We start from the raw sequence: 22,482 nt of genomic DNA, 5'->3' as shown, positions 1-22,482 counted from the left end.
GTTATGCGCATGCGTAATTCATAGCTGTGCTTATCATGTGGTACTGCTCGTGCCACTGCTCTTGTGTCCGTGTCAATGTAGCTAACATTTAGATGCAATAAGTTTATTTCTTGATGATGAGTTAAAAGTACAAACCCTGTGATGTGTTTTCATAATGACATTATTATGTATTAATTTGTTTTCGCTTACTTTTCATGTACCGCGGGAAATGGGGGTCTGAGTGAGAGGAGAGCCATATTGGAGGTCCCTTCTGCGCCTGTGCGACATTCGGCAGCACGAGGGACCTTGACAGATGGAACACCGCCAGTTGGCAGTGATGGGCAAGATGCTCCTGAGAAAGTCACCTCTGCCCTGCGAGAACAGCGAATGTGGCTCCTTATATGATACATTGTAATGTTGCGCTACTGTTTGCCGTGTAACTTCTCATGGGAACCCCAAACCTGCTAGGCGGTACCCAAATATGTTAATGAAGGCTTCAATTCGTGTATTGTGATTGGTGTGTTACCCAAACCCTACCTTAGGACCAATCGAAATTGAGGGATTCTGACACTTTGCAACATTGGGGGGTGGTACACTGTCCCCAAACTGTATATCTACCCTGGGTTCACCTAGTGAACCGTCCGACTTGTCTGGTTTAGCTGACCTGTCACTGACCCAACGCACTCAATAGGTGACTGAAGATACAGAGCGCTGCGGAGCACTCTGTCCGAATTTGACCGTAGACTAAGGTTCTACTGAACCTTAAAGTGTTGGCAAGGCACTTAGCTGGGAGTTCGCTAACCGAATCGGGGTCTTGATCGATAGCTGCAGAGCGGGTGGAGCGCAGGCGTTGCTTCCGAACTGTGGGTTCCGGTCCTGTCCTGAAGAGGGTCCTGTCCTGAGGGTTTGCTGTCCTGTCCTGAGGGTCCTGTCCTGATTCGTTTTCCGAGGGTATCCTGTCCTGTCCTGGGTGTCCATTCTGCACCTGCTGTCCTTTGAGGGGTATCCTTCCTTGAGGGTTTCCTGTCCTTAACTGACCCGTGGCCAGGGTTTGGTTTCCACACCTTTCTAGGTAAATATTGCTCTGAACCTCTTGAAATTCTTGCACCTTCTGAATTTCTAACTTTTGCTTTAATAAAGTTCAACATTGCATATGTGATATTTTCCATGCCTTTCTGCAACTATTGAAAGTCATTTATATTTTCCCTAAAGTTTATTCCTATGTCTTCTCATTTGTTAGAAATTATATTTTGCATAGCAGTGTGTCATTTCCTGATATGGTCTAGAACTTCGTTGCCTAGATTGTTCAAAGGCCCATTCACCTTAAGTGAAGCGTGGTATTCATTATAAACTCTCCTATAGTCACCCACACTTAGGCTATCCCTGTTTAGATAATACTGACTTGCATAGTATCTTTTTTCGTTACATTTTATTAGTACCTTGATGATTACTCTGTCATTATTTCTTTATGCTTATGTGATTTACGTTATCTTGGTTATTGATTGCCTTGTTTTATTGTACCTCATGCAAGAAAATATTGAACTTTAGATAAACATTTTAAAACTTCCAGTTGTCCGTGGTCATTTAAACAGTATTTGAATGTTATTGGTTGGGTTTGTATTTTGCTGCCTTTCTTTTACAGCTAGCTCCCTGATTCATTGTGGTCATTAGGCACCCGCATCGGTGGATGGTAAGTCAGGTGCACCAAAAATTGGTAGCAGGGAACACACACACACACTCAACCTGGTAGAGCTCGTGAAGTCACCCGATCGATGTATATGGTGATTTGGAAAGTATATGGGCCCTGAAGCCGGAAACGGCGAAAACTATTGGCCGGGTGGCCTCGCGCGCTCGATCAGTTTTCTGGTAGCTAGAGGATGGTTAGGGACTAGTTGAGAGTAAGGCAGGGATTAGTTGGACTAGTTAAGTCGGAAGCTGCTATTATATTAATGCTGCTATAAGAGCGGCTGTTCTAAGAGACCTGATCAATCTCTTGTGAATACGCACGAATAATATCTTGTAAAAAAAATAATTCATGAATTTTTGTATTGTCCTTTTTCTTGTTCTTATATTGTTATATGTACTAATCCATGCATTTGTAAATCGAATCGTTAAGTGTTGTCCGAACTCCCCGGGGAATTGAAAGGGCAAGTGGTGAATAGAATCCATTGTCCTGAGGTCACAGGTTCGAGGAAAGTTAGGTGCAGGTTAGGATAACCGGGAAGCACTAACTAGGGTTTTCTGAATACATGTGTGAATAAATGACAGTAACGGGGTTCATTGGCAAAATTCCCATAGTGGCGTAACCTAGTAAGGGTCACATCGGAAAAGTAGCAGGTTCCTCGGAGCTAGCGTGAAAGCAGAGGGGTCCGCTGAGAAACCTTAAACTCGGAATATATCCCGGAAAGAAGTGGATGAGTTTAGGGGAATAACAGGTTCACCGATGCTAGAGTGAAGGGTAGGCGGAAGAGATCTGCCCGCAGCGAGTGAAAAGTAAATGGAAGTAGTTTACTTGCAGTAAAAGAATTCTTTCTCTGTCTAGACACTTGAGCACTGTGGCGAATGTGTATTTGTTGTAAAATAACCAAGCACTGAGCACTTTAAAAGAAAGAAAGTTTCCGTTACCTTGTGAAGGGAGGGAGTCAGTCGCGAAGCGCCTCTGACGTCACTCTGTGCCGCGCTGGGATTGGTAGAAGCAGCGGGCGGGTAGCGGAGCTGAAATTGTAAAGGAGGGGTGAGCGCCGGAGCGTGGGAACTGTCTCACGAAGGGGCCGCGCACCCATTGGCGGAGCTTATTTTGTGTCGCGCACCCATTGGTTGCACGAATTTTCTGAAGCGCGTTTTGATTGGAGGTAGTTTGTAAACAAAGTTAGCGCAGAAGTCGTATGTGGCACTCGCAGACTACAGAGACTCGACCTGATCCAAGGCATCTAGGGTTTGAAAGGGATCAGTGGAAGGCTAATAGATACGATATTATGTACGGAACCAAGAGAAAAATGTCCCTTGTAAGTAAGGTGAAAAATTATTTTAAAACGGACAAACCGATTAAATCTAGAGAAGGTGTTCTTGTCCCAGCACCCAATACTCCCGCCTCATTCATGATGTTTGACCGAGGGTACAATACCTGTGTGTGGCTGGAGAATTGGGTGAAGTACACAAAAGATGACGGAGTATTGGCTTTTCCGTTAGATGGTACTTTCAATGGTAGGATCTTATTTAATTTAAGAACCCGAATGAATGAACTGCATCCCAGACCAAGACTAACGCAGTATGAGGCATTAGAGGAATGGGAGATTGAGGCTTTTGAAAGAGAAAGACCCCGAATGGACAAGGGTTTGACCAAGTGGTACCCCAGGCAGAAACAGGAGTCCAGGGATAAAAGGATGAAACAGTGGAGACAGAGCATGATTGTTGAGGGTCTGTTTCCCATGATGCCGGCATGTCATAACATTGGAGCGGGTGAGAAAAGTACTGAGAAATGTAAGCATTGGGGGGCCCTGGGGGATTCAGATGATGACCTAATAGATGACATCTGTACCAGAAGTCCGCCACCTTACAATGAGGGAACCCGACCTTCCAGTGTAGGAGATGTTCCCCGACGCCACTTCCTAAAAGAAGAAGACAGGTCCCTGGGACTGGGAGGGGGTGGTCAAGTATTGCCCTATCCTGAAAAACCCGAACCGACGGAAACAAGGGATATATATCCCAAAATGCCCGCAAGCCAGGAAGAAAAATATTCACGTACGAAAACCTTTTTCCCCCGACCCTTGTATGAAAGCGAAGAGAAACCATCGAATTCAGGACTGCCTTTTGTTCAACCTCCATATGGGGAAGAGCGCAGGTCCTTTAATACTGGAACTTTATTCCCGAAACCAAATTATGGGGGAGGACCAAGTGAAACGCATCCTACTGCCCCGAGTTTTACTCCTCCATTGACCCCCCAGATATTACATGACACAACTTTAAGAAGGGTACTAGTGGAAAAGGAGCAAGAGGCTCTAGCTAGACAAAGAACAGAAATAATTCAGAAAATTTCTCAGTTAAATACCAGTCCTGAGGCATTGACTATTCCAGTAACTATTGGACCGGTGGTCCCGTTATACGGAAATGGTCAGGGAAATCCGATTACTCCAGTTATGACCCCAGTCATGGCAACCCCGAGACAGGAACCGATCATCATAGATGATCAGTCCAGTGAGTGCGAGTCTGAAGTTGCGTTTTTGGAATTGCCAAACAAACAGACTGGAAAGGGAATACAGCAGAGGTATAACCCTTTTAATACAAAAGAAATTAAATTAGAGACAGCAACAGGTACTAGGAATGTCTCTCTGGTAACTCCGGATGAAATTGAGAGTTGGAGTCGTGAATTAGAGAAGCAGACTCCGCAAACAAAACCTTTAGACCTCTACAAGCTGAGGGTCGAAATAGAAGAATTAATGGCAGGAAATGTGGGGTTGGATCGATTGAATACCTACTCTGAGGAAGAATTGTCGTTCATATGTAAAAGCTTTACTAGGAACACCAGAGTGCTCCATGAAAAACTGATCGAAACAGCAGTTAGTATGGGGGTAGATATCTCAAAATCCAAGCCCTTACAGAAACCGTACAGAGCAGACTTCTCAGACAAAGATATAGAACACCTGAATGTGGCAGGGAAGAAGTTGCAGATTAAAGAATTAATGGGGGTACTGCAGAAATGGGGAGATGTGGAAAGATGGAGAAGCAGGTGGGCGAAAAAGAGGGAAGAGGTTCGCTCCCGACAAGTGACTCCCGAGTTTGCTTTAAGAGAGGTAGAAAAACCTGAGCAGTTATGCCCCATGCGCGAAGTTCCAGGAGGTAAATATGTGCATGTCCCCTGGTCTAGGCAGGATATTGTGTCCTTCACGAACGATTTTCCAAAATTACGAGAGAAACCAGTTGACTGGTACAGGCAGGTGGAGAGGTTCGTGAAGGTACAGAAATGTCTGTGGAAAGACCTGGATGGGTTTTTCGACATTGTGGTTCCAGTAGATTTATGGACCCAGTGTAAAATAAACATAGACTGGCCGAGTGAGGAGTACCCCAGAAACAAGGAAACTGGAGAGCCATCAAAGGATGTCATGCGAAAATATGAGCAGGTAATTCAGCATTTGAAAGAAAAGGTGCCCGCAAAGGAAACTGATTGGACAAAAATAGATAGAACAACACAGGAAAGGGACGAGACAGTGCACTCCTTCTATGAGAGGTTATTGCAGGTATTTAAAACATACAGTGGTATTGACAACATCGACCTGAAAGATATGACGCACTTTATTTACAGGTTTGTAAATGGTTTAAGACCTGAAATTTGTCAGTGGATAAAAGACAATAAAATCTGTTGGCATACTAAGAAAATGGATGAGGTCCTGCGGTACGCTAAGTACTGCGAGGACGAGATGGCAGAAAAGAAAAAGGCCCTTAAGGAGAAGGTTATGTGGGCTCAGGTGAAGCTCGCAGAACAACAGGAAAAACAATTGAGTAACATGGTTAAAAATGCTGAGAACAAAGGTCCTGGGGGAGGGGGTGGAGGAAAGCCCCGGCCCAAATTTAGCAGGGAAGAGGCTATGAAAAAATTTCCCTGCCATCAGTGCGGCGAAATTGGACACTGGCGAAACGAGTGTCCCCAATTAGTCGATGTTAATGAGAAAACTCCTGATTTAACTCCACAGACGCAGAAAGAAAGACCAAGAAAGACTCAACCCCAGGTAAAAACAGTTCAGGTGCCTCGAGCACCCAAGCAGGTATACAGGGGAAGACAGGCAGAAAATGAAGAGATAGAGGTTTGGGAAAGCGGGGAGAACAGAAATACAGCAACTTCGCAGTATCTGCTAAATGATACCTTCCTTTGTAACGATCAGGACTGACGGGGCCTGAGAGGGGAGGATGAGGAGTGCGTACTTGGCGCTTCCTTGCCGGTAGACCAGTCTGGACCATATATTGAAGGAAAGGTTGACGGAAATGATGTCACCTTCCTGTTGGACACTGGCGCTACCCGTTCTACTGTAAGAACAGTGGACGTTCCAAACCTACCCCTCTCGGGAGAAAATATCCAAGTAGTAGGTGTATCTAATCAATTGATTAGTACTCCTGTTACCGAACCAATGGAGATTTCAATTGGAAATTTTAAACAGATGCATAGATTTGTCGTCTGTGACACCAGTCCAGTGAATCTACTGGGACGTGATTTGCTGTGCAAAATGAACTGTACCATCTTTTGCACACCAAAAGGTGTTGAAATACAGACCCCAGATGAAGACGGCATTTATAAATTATTGTTGCTTAGACCTGACTCAGAAATTAAAAGATTGACCCTGCAGGACTTGCCCCAAGAACTACAGGAAGCTGTAAAGCCAGAGGTGTGGGATTTCACTGGAAAGGATGTGGGGTTGATGAAAGATGTGGACCCCATACAAATAGCCATCAAGGACAATGCAGTATATCCTAACACTAGGCCCTACCGAATGAATGCTGAAGTGAAAGCAGGTGTCACTCTGGAAATACAAAAATTATTGGAAGGAAACATCATACAGGAAGTGATGAGCAGCCCATGCAACTCACCGATTATGGGCATCAAAAAGCCTAGTGGCAAGTATAGGGTAGTGCAGGACCTAAGAAAGGTTAACAAAATTGTAGTTCCTTGCTGCCCTATTGTCCCAAACCCTGCAGTGATATTGTACCAGATTCCTTGGGATGCTGAATGGTTCACTGTGATTGATTTGTGTCATGCATTCTTTTCGATACCCCTGCACCCCGACAGCAAATTTCTTTTCTCATTTGCTTTCGAGGGTCACGTGTATTGTTGGAACAGGGTCCCTCAGGGGTATACAGAGAGCCCCTCTATCTTTAATCAGATCTTGAAGAAATGTCTAGAGTCTTTGATCTTACCTGGGAACTCTGTGTTAGTGCAGTACATAGACGACCTTCTACTGGCGTCTAAAAGTCACCGGGACTGTGTAGTTGACACCATTGCCCTCCTAAATCATCTGTGTGAGAAAGGGCATAAAGTAGCCCCTGACAAACTACAGTTCTGTGCGAAATCTGTAAAATATCTGGGACACCAAATAGAAAAGGGTGTCAGAAAAGTCACATCAGAAAGAGTGAGAATAATTCAAAAAATGCAGTTGCCCCGTACTCAAAAAGATGTCAGAATGTTCCTGGGTGTATTAGGGTACTGCAGGCAGTGGATTCTGGGATTTGCAGCCTTAGCCAGGCCCTTGATAAAAATGACCACGAGAGGAATGCCAGATGTTGTACAGTGGGACGATGAAAGTCTAATGGCTTTCACAAGACTGAAAAACTGTCTGTGTACAGCCCCTGCGTTGGGAATGCCAGATTATTCCAAAGAGTTTGCCCTTTTCTGTGACACTCGCGATAATTGCGCATTGTCTGTCCTGACTCAAGAACATGGCACGACCAGAAGGCCTGTGGCTTATTTCTCTGCCACACTGGACCCAGTAGCTGCTGGGTTACCAGGCTGTCTGAAAGCAGTAGCTGCTACCTGTGCAAGTTTGGAACAGAGTGAGTCCATTGTCATGGGACATCCTGTGACCGTATATGTTTCACATGGAGTGGTAATTCTATTGACCAGAACTAAAACACAGTATCTCACCCCTAGTCGGCTGACTAAATACGAGAGGATTCTTGTGGGTGCAGCAAATGTAAGCATTGTTAGGTGCGGTATTCTGAACCCTGCCACCTTACTCCCCGACCCCTTGGAAATGGAAGGTGGGGATGATGATGAACATGATTGTATTGACCTGACAGAGTTCAGTACTAAGCCACGCCCAGACATAAAAGAAGTACCATTGCCTGAGCATGATAAAGAACTATTTGTGGATGGTTCCTGTCTAAGACATGAATTAGGAGGCTTGAGTGCTGCTTATGCAGTAGTGTCTTTCACAAAAATTGAACAAGCAGGTTACCTATATAACATCAAGTCTGCACAAGTAGCCGAATTGATAGCCATGATAAAGGCTTGCAAAATTGGGAAGGACTTACGCATAACAGTGTATACTGACAGTCAGTACTGTTATGGCGTTGTGCATGACTTTGGCCAATTATGGCTACAAAGGGAATTCATGACTTCCTCAGGTACTCCCATTCGGAATGCAAAAGTTGTTCATGACCTTTTAGAGGCCATCCAGTTGCCCAAAGAACTGGCAGTGGTAAAATGTACCGCTCATCAAAGGAGCATGGACAGAGTATCACTGGGAAACGATTATGCTGATCGAGTGGCTCAATGGTGTGCCAAAGATCGGTATATTGTAAATCCAAAACGAGGGGGGCCAGGAACCAGCTGCCAGCTTCAGGTGTTTGAGGAAGTGCCTACATGGGATGAGGTGAGAGAGTGGCAGGAGTCGGCTCCTTGGCAAGAAAGAGAGAAATGGAAGGAGGATGGATGTAGACCGAGACGTGTGGATGGTGTCATCTTGGGCCCAACTGGTATGCCTGTGTTACCCCGACACTTGCTTGGCACAATGGCTAGATTAATACATGAAGGATCACACATTGGTAGGGATGCCATGATTCTGGTATTTCAACAGACTTGGTACAGTAAAAAGTTCAGGAAGGTAGCAGAGTCCCTCTGCCAGAGGTGCCTGTCATGTCAACAGATGAACCCAGGCAAGAGGACAATGGTTGAACTGAGCAAGATTGGGAGATCAGGGGGTCCCTTTATAAGGATACAGGTTGATTTCATCACCATGCCCCGTTGTGAAGGGAAACGATATGTCCTTGTCATTGTTTGCGTATTTTCAAAATGGGTAGAAGCTTACCCTACTCCTCAAAGTGACGCACTGACAGTAGCGAAGTGTTTACTAAAAGAACTGATACCTAGGTTCGGAATACCATGCATTATTGAATCAGATAAGGGTGGACATTTCCAGAATGACATACTGGCTGAACTCTGTAAGGCCTTTGGAATAAGGCAGAAACTCCATTGTGCATACCACCCAGAGGCTTCTGGAATAGTGGAACAAGTAAATGGAACTATCAAAAACAGACTAGCAAAGCTGACAGATGCTACTGGCATGACCTGGGTGAAGGCCCTGCCCCTGGTCCTGATGGGACTGAGAAGTGTTCCAGACCGCAAGACAGGCCTAAGTCCCCATGAAATCATTATGGGAAGAGTGATGAGACAAGCATGGGTGCCAGGAAGCAAACTGTTGAGTATTACTGATGATTTGGTGCTTGAATACTGCAGAAGATTGGGTGACCAAGTGCGTTCTATCTCTCGCCAGATTGGAGACGACGGCATCCTCAATCCAACGACTCCTCTCCACAGCTTGGTTCCAGGAGATTGGGTCAAAATAAAGAAGCACACTCGATCAAGCTGTCTGGCACCAAGGTGGGGAAAGAAACGCCAAGTAATCCTGGTGACAACCACTGCAGTGAAGGTCGCAGGTGTTCCTCAGTGGATCCACGCTGGACACACCCAGAAGGTATTGCCAGACAAAGGATTTGAAGAAGAAGGGCAACCAGCAGAGGACCCTGAAGGAGCCAGACCAGAAGCAACTGACAACGAGCAGCCCAGCACCAGTCAGGTTGCAGGAACAGCAGACGTTGGCCCAGGAGTAGTTGACTACGAACTGCCAAGAATCCAGCCTGCTGAAGAGGTCCAGGAAACTGAGCCAGGAGTAGCTGAAGACGAGCTGCCAAGCATATGGCCAGAAGAATGGATACCGATGATTGATCTGACTGAAGATCCTATCAGAACAAGAGAACGACTTAGTGAAGGTAGAGAGTGGACTAGTCAGGAAAAGCAAGGCACAGGCGAAGAACCTCAGCCGCTTGAGATTCAAATCAAAACTGAGGAAGGAGAAGGTCAGACAGGGACAGAGCAGGTATTTGATACACCACCGCGCACACCTGATGCAGATAAGGGAGAGACTAGAAAAAGAGTGATAGTTCGAGCAGAAGAAAATCAAGAGATCGAAGTGCTTGAACAGGATCAGAGAGGGTTAGAAGAACGGGTTCAGGAAACAGAAACAGAAATAAAGACAATCGAAAGCCAAAAACAAAATATTCCTGAACAAGGCCAGATTAACAACCAGGCAGAAGAATTTGATGCTAGCCCTGGAACTAGCCAGATAAGGGAAGTAGGAGAAGAAAGTGGAGAAGAATTACCACAAGATAGAGAGAACAAAAAGATAAGAAAAGAAAGTGAAGTCCAAGTACCGACTAAGAGACTAAAGAAAAGAAACAACCTTGAGCCTAGGTTTGTAAAAAGATTGAGACTTAGGATAAAGACAGTGGAAGAAAAACGTGCAGAGGCAAGAAGAAGTGCTCGGATAGCAAAGCAAGAAGAAGACTCTTCCAAAAGAAGGAGTGAGCGAATAAAAAGACAAAACAAAAAGTACAAGTCTCCTGAATGGACACTGGTTTTGGAAGAACTTGAAGATCTTGATATAACTGACGTGAGCGACGGGGAGCCTGTCCCAGAGTACTCAGCTGAAGAGGAAGACGAACCACCGTGAATTTGCACAAAGTAAGCTAGTTGTGTAAAAAGCCAAAAAGAGGGGTGAGAACACTCCTTCTGAGCCAAAATGTCTGATTCAACAGTGAATGGTAGACCTAGTTGCAGCCGTTTTAAGACGTGTTGCAAGGTGTGTATATGTAGTGTAGTAGTACTGATAGTTATCTGGATAGGATTAACAATTTTCATTCCCTTTGCTGTAAGTAAAGATACTAACATTGTCCCTGCTGAAACTGAAAATACTGACAGTGAGGAGTTGACAACACAGAGTGTAGAAAGACATGAAAGAGCTTTGAGACAAACCAAACAGAACTTAGAAGCATCAGATGAGGGAGGACTACATTATCATGGAGTTAAGAACAAGACACACTTAAATGTTTTCGCAAACTTGTTAATACACTATGTAGAGACTATGGAAATTGAAGATTGCTATGTCTGCATGAAGCTACCTACTTCTGTGGCTGAAGGCGTGACATACCATCATCTGCCATTGACATATGGAATTTCCTGTAGCATTTTAGCTAGTTTATTTTACAAAAGGGGACCGTTACAGTATTATTACTCTAACAATGACGTGATTTTTTCTGAACTTCCTATACGTGGGAACTTGAATCCTGTACATACCAAAACTGACACCATAAGATATATGGGAGACTACTTTCTGACTATAGGGAACATTGACATAGCAGACGCACACAGAGATAACTTGACTTGTTCTTTGCGTGAGCAGGAAAAGATGTTCCTGAACATGGCAGAGAAAAGGAGAATTAAAATTCAGAAGAAGGCTAATGACGAAAGTCAGAAAAAGCCAAAGTGGGCAGAAAACATGGAAGGCACCTCATCTGGTGGAGCGGGTCCTGCTCTGTTGCTGGATTTTGAAAAGAAAGGCAAGCTATGTCTTCACCGCGAGAAGACTAGCTATTATAATAATGTTTTCATTGGTTCCAGTGAATGCGAACATAATTACAAGGTAATTGGAGGTTGGGGTTTCAAAAATGGGTCAGAGCCTGTGTTTCCTGGAATTTATTACATTTGTGGGGACAAGGCTTATTTCAAATTGCCGGATCACTGGTATGGAAGCTGCTACTTTGGCATTGTTTTCCCGAAAATATACCATGTGAATGGAAAAGCTGGAAGCAATGAAGATACTAATGGCTTAGTGCGTAGTAAAAGAGAAAGTATAGGTGAAATTATGGGTAGTATTTTCAGTGCACTGATACCTGGAGTGGGAGTGGTTCTGAATACTCACAGAATTTGCAAGTTATCTACTATAGTAGATGTGCTGTCTACTGAAACAGCTCATGGGTTTCTGCTGGTCAATACCGAAATGGTTGCGATCAGATCAATGGTTTTACAAAATCGACTTGCTCTTGACACCTTATTAGCGAAAGAGGGCGGAGTCTGCCGGATGTTGAAGGCGCAACATTGTTGCACTTATATTCCGGATAAAAGTGTGCAGATCAAAAGATATGTGAAAAACATTACTAATTTGGCAAAGGAACTCAAACCACTCGAGGTTGATAGTGCCTGGAAGAGACTGGTAGATGGTCTCTCAAATGTAGGTCATTGGCTTGCTAGCATAGGTAAAAGCTTATTATTCAAAATTCTGATGCCAATTGGTATTATAGGTCTTATTATACTTTCCATTTTCTTATGCTGTAAATACCGCAAGCGCACCAAAAAGCACGAGATAAATGCAAGAGGAGTGAAACGAAGTGTGGATGAGATTGAATTAGAGGAAGTGAATGATCAGATATACAAAAAGGTGAAGACTTCTCACCCTGCTAAAACTGAAAGAGAAAAGTTAGAACGGTTGCTGGAAGAAATAGAACTTTATAAAGTGTGAAAGAAAGTTGGCATCTGGTTCCATTATAATTTGTGATGATAGTAGATATCATCAAAGAGGGGATTGATGAAGCAAAGCTTCGCATATTTTGCGGCTTGCCGAAATCAAGAACCTCGTTTATGTGTAATAAGGTAACAAAAATGTATGTTTTACTAACCTTTATTTTGTTTAGGCAAAGTTCCCGAAGCTTGCCTATGTGTATTTCTAATGAATTAATCCGTGTCCCTAAAAATGGCCGCCACTTGTATTTTAGTTACTGCGCATGCGTCAGCCACACTCACGTGTCCTGACGCGTCTGCAGAAGTGGAGGGAAAGTTATGCGCATGCGTAATTCATAGCTGTGCTTATCATGTGGTACTGCTCGTGCCACTGCTCTTGTGTCCGTGTCAATGTAGCTAACATTTAGATGCAATAAGTTTATTTCTTGATGATGAGTTAAAAGTACAAACCCTGTGATGTGTTTTCATAATGACATTATTATGTATTAATTTGTTTTCGCTTACTTTTCATGTACCGCGGGAAATGGGGGTCTGAGTGAGAGGAGAGCCATATTGGAGGTCCCTTCTGCGCCTGTGCGACATTCGGCAGCACGAGGGACCTTGACAGATGGAACACCGCCAGTTGGCAGTGATGGGCAAGATGCTCCTGAGAAAGTCACCTCTGCCCTGCGAGAACAGCGAATGTGGCTCCTTATATGATACATTGTAATGTTGCGCTACTGTTTGCCGTGTAACTTCTCATGGGAACCCCAAACCTGCTAGGCGGTACCCAAATATGTTAATGAAGGCTTCAATTCGTGTATTGTGATTGGTGTGTTACCCAAACCCTACCTTAGGACCAATCGAAATTGAGGGATTCTGACACTTTGCAACATTGGGGGGTGGTACACTGTCCCCAAACTGTATATCTACCCTGGGTTCACCTAGTGAACCGTCCGACTTGTCTGGTTTAGCTGACCTGTCACTGACCCAACGCACTCAATAGGTGACTGAAGATACAGAGCGCTGCGGAGCACTCTGTCCGAATTTGACCGTAGACTAAGGTTCTACTGAACCTTAAAGTGTTGGCAAGGCACTTAGCTGGGAGTTCGCTAACCCAATCGGGGTCTTGATCGATAGCTGCAGAGCGGGTGGAGCGCAGGCGTTGCTTCCGAACTGTGGGTTCCGGTCCTGTCCTGAAGAGGGTCCTGTCCTGAGGGTTTGCTGTCCTGTCCTGAGGGTCCTGTCCTGATTCGTTTTCCGAGGGTATCCTGTCCTGTCCTGGGTGTCCATTCTGCACCTGCTGTCCTTTGAGGGGTATCCTTCCTTGAGGGTTTCCTGTCCTTAACTGACCCGTGGCCAGGGTTTGGTTTCCACACCTTTCTAGGTAAATATTGCTCTGAACCTCTTGAAATTCTTGCACCTTCTGAATTTCTAACTTTTGCTTTAATAAAGTTCAACATTGCATATGTGATATTTTCCATGCCTTTCTGCAACTATTGAAAGTCATTTATATTTTCCCTAAAGTTTATTCCTATGTCTTCTCATTTGTTAGAAATTATATTTTGCATAGCAGTGTGTCATTTCCTGATATGGTCTAGAACTTCGTTGCCTAGATTGTTCAAAGGCCCATTCACCTTAAGTGAAGCGTGGTATTCATTATAAACTCTCCTATAGTCACCCACACTTAGGCTATCCCTGTTTAGATAATACTGACTTGCATAGTATCTTTTTTCGTTACATTTTATTAGTACCTTGATGATTACTCTGTCATTATTTCTTTATGCTTATGTGATTTACGTTATCTTGGTTATTGATTGCCTTGTTTTATTGTACCTCATGCAAGAAAATATTGAACTTTAGATAAACATTTTAAAACTTCCAGTTGTCCGTGGTCATTTAAACAGTATTTGAATGTTATTGGTTGGGTTTGTATTTTGCTGCCTTTCTTTTACAGCTAGCTCCCTGATTCATTGTGGTCATTAGGCACCCGCATCGGTGGATGGTAAGTCAGGTGCACCGAAAATTGGTAGCAGGGAACACACACACACTCAACCTGGTAGAGCTCGTGAAGTCACCCGATCGATGTATATGGTGATTTGGAAAGTATATGGGCCCTGAAGCCGGAAACGGCGAAAACTATTGGCCGGGTGGCCTCGCGCGCTCGATCATTAGCACCCTCCCTTTTGCTTTCCAACATCATTTGCAATGGGGATACCAATTATTATGGCTCATGCATTGCTGTAATATCTTGTATCCCCTACGTTACATGGGTTACCCTTTAGCCATTGGCCACTTTAACTTGTCTTTTATTTGACAGCAGACTACAGTATCTTTTCACATTTTTACAGCATTCCACAAGATTGTACGTACGGTTCCCTTAGGGGATACTATATATAATGGCCTATACAGCCTATAATATTTGGTATCCCCTTTGTATCTTGGACTAGAACTTACCCGGATTCAATTTGGCATGGTCTTATGCTGGATGGGTGAGCACAGAGTTTCTATGCTGAATATATTCCTTGCTTTTGCTTTCCATCATCGTTTACTATGGGGGTACCAAATATTATGGCTTACACATTGCTCTAATATCTCATATCCCGTACGTTTCATGGGATACCCTTTAGCCATTGACCACTTGAAATTGTATTTTACTTGATAGCAGATTACAGTAACCTTTCACATTTTTTCATCATTTTACAAGATTGTATGGCCGGTTCCCTTAGGGGATACCATATATAACGGCCTATATCAGCTAATATATCTGGTATCCCCAGTGTTTTTGGGGATAGAACTTACCAGTATTCGATTTGACATGGTCTTATGTTGGATGCGTGAGCACCGCATTTCTATGGCAAATAGCACCCTCCCTTTTGCATTCCAACATCGTTTATAATGGGGTACCAAATATTAAGGCTCACGCATTGCTCTAATAGCTCGTATCCCCCACGTTTCATGACTTACCCTTTAGCCATTGACCACTTGAAGTTGCCTTTTGTTTGATAGCAGACTACAGTATCTTTTCACATAATTTACGTCATTCCACACGATTTTACATCTGGTTACCTTAGGGGATACCAAATATAGTGGCCTATAACAGCTATAATATTTAGTATCCCCAGTGTTTCTAGGGGTGGAAGTTACCAGTATTCAATTTCATGGTCTTATGTTGAATGGGTGAGCACAGTATTTCATTGGCAAATAGCACCCTCCCTTTTGCTTTCCAACACCGTTTACAATGGGGATACCAAATATTATTGCTCACACATTGCTGTAATATCTTGCATCCCTTACGTTGCATGGGTTACCCTTTACCCATTGACCATTTGAAGTTGCCTTTTATTTGATAGCAGACTACAGTATATTTTCACATTTTTTATATAATTCCACAAGATTTTACATCTGGTTCTCTTAGGGGATACCAAATACTGTGGCCTATAACAGCTATAATATCTGGTTTCCCCAGTGTTTCAGGGATTAGAATTTACCAGTATTCGATTTGACATGGTGTTATGTTGGATGGGTAAGCACAGTATTTCTATGGCAAATAGCACCCTCCCTTTCGCTTTCCAATATCTTTTACAATGGGGATACCATATATGATGGCTCACGCATTGCTGTAATATTGTAGCGATTACCTGGGGGACACGGAAAGGAAGGGGATTCACAGCGTGTCTCACGTCTGTTAGAAGATGTAGTATCCGCAAACAGCCACCGGAGGGAGCCTGGCGTATGCGGAACTACAGTTCCCAGAGGCGCAGAGAGAACAGACCCGGAAGCGCTGTGTCGACAAAACCCTTCCGAGGTATCGGCTCTGGGCTTGTCAATCCGGATCTGCTCTGATTGAGCCACGGAGCTATCTCGCGTTTCCCTCGAGGAATTCCATGTACTTTGCTCATTATCCCCGGCCTCGTCTGTGGCTGCCAGTGGAGAGACAGCTACAGAGACGACCTCTGCCTTCAAGTATTCGTGTGAGTACCCGTACCATATAAGACGGGTTATTTACACTCCGTGACGTTTGTGAGACCCGCGCAGGAGCGCGTTGTCGTCTCCGTCATAGGAGTGTTTCCTTGCGTACCTTATGTCTGTTGTGACCTTACGGCGAACACATACGTTCCTTTGAACCCTGCAGTACCGGTACCGGTACAGGTTGCTAGAATAGGAGCCTTCGCCCACGGAGTGTGCTGTTCCCATTATTTCCTTGCTGATTTTTCCTTTTCATTTTTTGCCTTGCTGATTTTGCCTTTCATTTTTTGCCTTGCTGATTTTGCCGCTTATACTTACCTTTCTGATTTTGAGAATAATCTTGAATCCACACTGCTTACTCTGGAACAATTAGGATTAAACCCAGAAGTACTTCTCTGAGATCTAAACCTATCACAACAGTTAGTATCTTGATGAAGCAATGTTTATTTATCTAACTCCTGTGAGCGTAGCAAGTCCCTAACCAATGGTTTCTTGTTCTTTTCTCATCTGCAGTGCTACTGGGGGTTCTGAGAGACCAGTGTGAGTGTGGGTGGACGACACCTGAACCTACGTCCAGAAGTCTCATGGACAGTCTCTATTCTTTTATCCACTCCTCTTTTCCCCAAGGGGCATAATTACATAGCTGTGTTTTGGTTTACACTGTGTGTTGTGCGTTCTGGAGAAGAGGGGGGAATCGCTTCTATCCATCGTTCCTGCTGATATCTCTCAGAGGTTAGTGGTATAAATCCATTGACATCGTGACAGATTGACAAGCCCACGACTTTCTTCAGCCCGAGCGATGGATACCAATACAGTGTTGGCCTCCTTGCTGGAGAGTCTATCCGCTCGCCAGCAGGAGGTACAAGCTACGCGACAGGAGAACCATGACCTCAGAAATGAAGTAGGTTCCCTTAGACGAGAGGTGGCTGGCATTGTCAGGAAAGGAAAGAGTTATATCAGAGAGGGAACGCTTCCCCCTCCCTCACAGCCCATGGAAGGGGCGTCTTTGGGGGGTGGATTCTTTACTCCCCCGACCCCCAGTTCCTCCTCTCCGGGTCATGTTCCCACAGTCCATGTCATTCAGAATCCTGGAATACCCTTAGCTCCTCCTGAACGTTTTTATGGGGACACTAAAAAATTTGAAACATTCCTCAACCAGTGTAGGCTCCATTTCCTTTGTAAACCTACCGTTTTTGTGGATGATGCATCAAAAACCTCGTTCATGATGTCGTACATGGGGGGCAATGCGGCCAGTTGGACGATACCTCTGATGGAAAGGAATGATCCAATCCTACACAACTTTCAAGACTTCTGTATCGAAATGAGGAAACTGTTCGATCGGAAAACGCATATGTTTTCCCTAGACCGCGAATTGATCACCCTCCGTCAAGGGTCACAAGATTTGTTGACTTACATTACCACCTTCAATCGTCTGGTCGTGGAAACAGAATAGCCTCCAGAGAAACGAACCTCTCTGTTCTACTAAGGATTACGTGGGGAATTGAAGGATGTCCTCTCATAAGTGGTTCAATTACCCAAAACATGTGATGAAATGATTGAGCTTGCTGTACAGCTTGACCATAGAGTGCAAGACAGAAAAGGAGACAGGAAGGGAGGGGAAACACGTTCCTATTTTCCAAAGTCTCGTCGTCCTCCCGAGGATTACTCAAAAACTGGGACAGGACTGAGACCATGCAGATCGGGGGAGTTCGGGGCCCTCTGACTCTTGAAGAGAGAGAGAAAAGACGCCAACAAAAGCTGTGTCATTACTGCGGGAAAAGTGGCCACTTCATTAGAGAATGTCGAGCTAGGGGAAAGACGTCTATCCCTAGTATGGGCCCCCGATGACAAGTCGCAGCAACACAGGAGTCGGAAAACTGAAGAGCCCAAGTGCGGACGGGGTCTCCGTCTTGGGTTTAGAAGAAGAAGAAAAGATCCCATTATACCTAGCCAATACCATGCAACCTTCAGTGGCTCACATGAACCTCAATGTCTCCTTGAGAATTGCCGAGGACAACTCTCTTACAGTGTCTGCCTTATTGTACTCTGGGGCCACAGGGAATTTCATTGATCAACAATACGCCTGGAAGATGGGCGTTCCTTACGAGAAGAAAAGAGTCCCCGAAATGGTGAAAGCAGTGGACGGAAAAGCGCTGACATCCGGTCCTGTTAGGTTTCACACAGTCCCCCTGATTATGTACATTGGGGCGACTCATTACGAAACCATACAATTCGATATCATAGACGCTCCCCAGTTCCGCCTGATTCTTGGCATGCCCTGGTTAACATTACATGATCCAGTCGTTAAATGGGCAGAACGTTCAGTATCTTTAACATCACAGTACTGTGGAGAACATTGCTGCCCTCCGTATACTTCCAAAGAAACCAACGAAACACAGGCTGCTCTTCTTGCCCTGGGATGCACAGAAGGAAGGTATTGCTGTGCCACCTCACTTCCTGGAGTCTACTCGAATTATCAAGATGTCTTTGATAAAAGAAAAGCAACCCAGCTACCACCTCACCGACCCTACGACTGTCGTATAGATCTTGTTCCAGGGGCGGATATACCCTGCAGTCGAGTGTACGCCCTCACAGAGCCTGAAACACGTTATCTGAAGACGTATCTGGAGGACAATCTTGCCTCGGGGTTTATTCGTCATTCCTCCTCCCCGGCTTTGTCTCCGCTCTTCTTCATTTCGAAAAAGGATTGTGACGAACTTCGAACGTGTATAGACTACAGGTCTATAAATAAGGTGACCATAAAAAACAGATACCCATTGCCCCTCATACCAGTACTCTTGGATCAGCTTCGAGGGGCACAAGTGTTCACCAAATTGGACCTTCGAGGTGCCTATCACCTGCTACGAGTAAAACCCGGTGATGAGTGGAAAACCGCCTTTCGCACAAAGTTCGGCTTATTTGAGTACCAAGTAATGCCTTTTGGGCTATGCAACGCCCCTGCCGCCTTCCAGTACTTCATGGATGAAGTACTAAGAGGACTCCTGGAAACCATCTGCATCGTATATATCGATGATATTTTGGTCTATTCACGCAACCCCCAAGAACATGTTTGCCATGTTAAAACAGTCTTGGATCGCCTCCGCATACATTCCCTCTTTGCCAAATTAGACAAATGCCTGTTTCATGTCAACGAAGTGGCTTTTCTGGGATATGTCATCAATGCCCAGGGATTCCAAATGGACATGAGCAAAGTAGAAGCTATAACCCAGTGGGCAGCCCCTAATCATGTTAAATCTGTGCAGAGTTTCCTGGGGTTTGCTAATTATTACAGGCGATTAATTAAAGACTTTTCTTGCATCATCACTCCGATATCAAGACTGCTGAGAAAGAACGTACCTTTTGACTGGACTCCAGAGGCGAATCAAGCTTTTGAAACATTGAAAACGCGGTTCACCCAAGCACCCATCCTGCGTCATCCAGATCCCAATATGCAATTTGTGGTTGAGACAGACGCCTCACAGTACGCATTAGGAGGGGTATTGTCCCAGCGCCATCCGGAAACGGGACAACTACATCCGGTGGCATTCTATTCCAGAAAACTAACACCATGTGAGGTGAACTACTCTATCACCGACAAAGAATTGCTGGCCATTAAACGGGCATGTGAAGAGTGGAGGCATCACTTGTTGGGAGCTCTTCATACGGTTGAGATGTATACGGATCATCGGAATCTTTTATTTCTCAAAACTGCAAGAGCATTAACGCCAAGGCAACTAAGGTGGTCACTCTTTTTCTCGGATTATGATTTTGTCATTAAATATAGACCTGGTCCCCAAAATGGCAAGGCTGACGCTCTATCCCGTAGGGTCGACCTCACCGAACCGTCTCAGGACCTTAATACAGTTCTTCCCACTATCCTTTCTTCCTCGGCTTTTCCGGAGTCAACGTTGGCGTTTGTGATGACACAAGACTTCCTCGAAGACGTAAAAGTAGCTGTGTCTGGGATTGATGTCACTTCCTGGATACAGGAAGATCCTGTCCACAGAAGCACCAAGGAGGACCTGCTGTATCATTATCACGCTCTATACGTCCCTATGGGCACGCTCCAGGAACAAATCATGCCTTGGTTTCATGATTCTACGTTAGGAGGTCATCTGGGGGAATACAAGACCATTGCTAGTATAGAACGATCCTTTTGGTGGCCCTCATTGCGAAAAGATGTCAAAGACTATGTAAAGAAATGTGCTGTCTGTGCGCAAAGTAAGTCCAGCCATTCCAAACCTGTGGGGTTGCTACGCCCCATCCCAATTCCTCCTTCCCCGTGGCATACAGTGTTGATGGATTTTATTGTTGAAATGCCCCCTTGCGAGAACTATACCACGATCCTAGTACTGATTGATCATTTGACGAAAATGGGTCATTTCATTCCCCTGAAAAAGCTGCCTACCTCCTCCGAACTGGCCTTGGTATTTCTCCAGCATGTAGTGAGGGCCCATGGAATACCCAGAGTCCTAATCACAGACCGGGGATCCCAATTTACCTCTCGCTTTTGGAAAGCTCTCTGTCAGGCACTGCACATAGAAGCTCGGTTATCTACCAGTTTCCATCCCCAGACAGACGGTAAAACCGAGCGACTTAACCAGTCCCTGGAACAATACCTACGTTGCTTCGCACTGCAGAACTCAGATGACTGGTTCCCTCTGGTGTGGATGGCGGAATTCGCCTACAATAACGCAGAACACTCCACATTAGGGTGCTCACCATTCTTTTGTCTATACGGTTTCCATCCTGATATGCTCCCCTTTGAATGGCCAGTCACCTCCACTCACCCTTCCATTCAGGAGCATCATGCTCACCTAAGGGCTGTATTGATTGACGCTAGAAGCCAATTGGCTCTTTCTCAAGCAGCTCAGAAACGGAGTGCTGATCGGAAGCGGGCCCCTGAACCCGAGTACAAGGTTGGGGATAAGGTTTGGTTATCCACTAAGAACATGCGTCTGAAGGGGAGGGGTAAGTTGGCTCCCAAGTACATAGGGCCCTATGGGATTGAGGGGCTAGTAAACCCTGTGGCTGTCCGTTTGTCACTCCCCCTTTCTTGGTGAATCCACCCCGTGTTCCATGTGTCCCTGCTTCGACACTGTCGGGTGGGTATGCATCTTCCCTCACGTCCTGGCCCCATTGATCTTGACGGGGATGATGAGTATGAGGTGGAGGAGATTCTGGATTCCCGTATGTCCCGTGGGAGGTTGCAGTACCTGGTATCGTGGAAAGGGTTTGGAGTAGAGGACAGGACCTGGGAACCTTCAGCCAACATGCATTGCCCTCTGTTGGTGGAACAGTTTCATGCTGCAAATCCTGGCAGGCCTGGTCAACCGCCGGGACGTCGGTCCTCGAGAGGGGGCTCTGTAGCGATTACCTGGGGGACACGGAAAGGAAGGGGATTCACAGCGTGTCTCACGTCTGTTAGAAGATGTAGTATCCGCAAACAGCCACCGGAGGGAGCCTGGTGTATGCGGAACTACAGTTCCCAGAGGCGCAGAGAGAACGGACCCGGAAGCGCTGTGTCGACAAAACCCTTCCGAGGTATCGGCTCTGGGCTTGTCAATCCGGATCTGCTCTGATTGAGCCACGGAGCTATCTCGCGTTTCCCTCGAGGAATTCCAGGTACTTTGCTCATTATCCCCGGCCTCGTCTGTGGCTGCCAGTGGAGAGACAGCTACAGAGACGACCTCTGCCTTCAAGTATTCGTGTGAGTACCCGCACCATATAAGACGGGTTATTTACACTCCGTGACGTTTGTGAGACCCGCGCAGGAGCGCGTTGTCGTCTCCGTCACAGGAGTGTTTCCTTGCGTACCTTATGTCTGTTGTGACCTTACGGCGAACACATACATTCCTTTGAACCCTGCAGTATCGGTACCGGTACAGGTTGCTAGAATAGGAGCCTTCGCCCACGGAGTGTGCTGTTCCCATTATTTCCTTGCTGATTTTGCCTTTTCATTTTTTGCCTTGCTGATTTTGCCTTTCATTTTTTGCCTTGCTGATTTTGCCGCTTATACTTACCTTGCTGATTTTGAGAATAATCTTGAATCCACACTGCTTACTCTGGAACAATTAGGATTAAACCCAGAAGTACTTCTCTGAGATCTAAACCTATCACAACAGTTAGTATCTTGATGAAGCAATGTTTATTTATCTAACTCCTGTGAGCGTAGCAAGTCCCTAACCAATGGTTTCTTGTTCTTTCCTCATCTGCAG

The sequence above is a fragment of the Lissotriton helveticus genome, chromosome 7 (assembly GCF_964261635.1).
Source record: "Lissotriton helveticus chromosome 7, aLisHel1.1, whole genome shotgun sequence".
NCBI lineage: Eukaryota > Metazoa > Chordata > Amphibia > Caudata > Salamandridae > Lissotriton > Lissotriton helveticus.
This window is presented reverse-complemented; position numbering follows the sequence as displayed.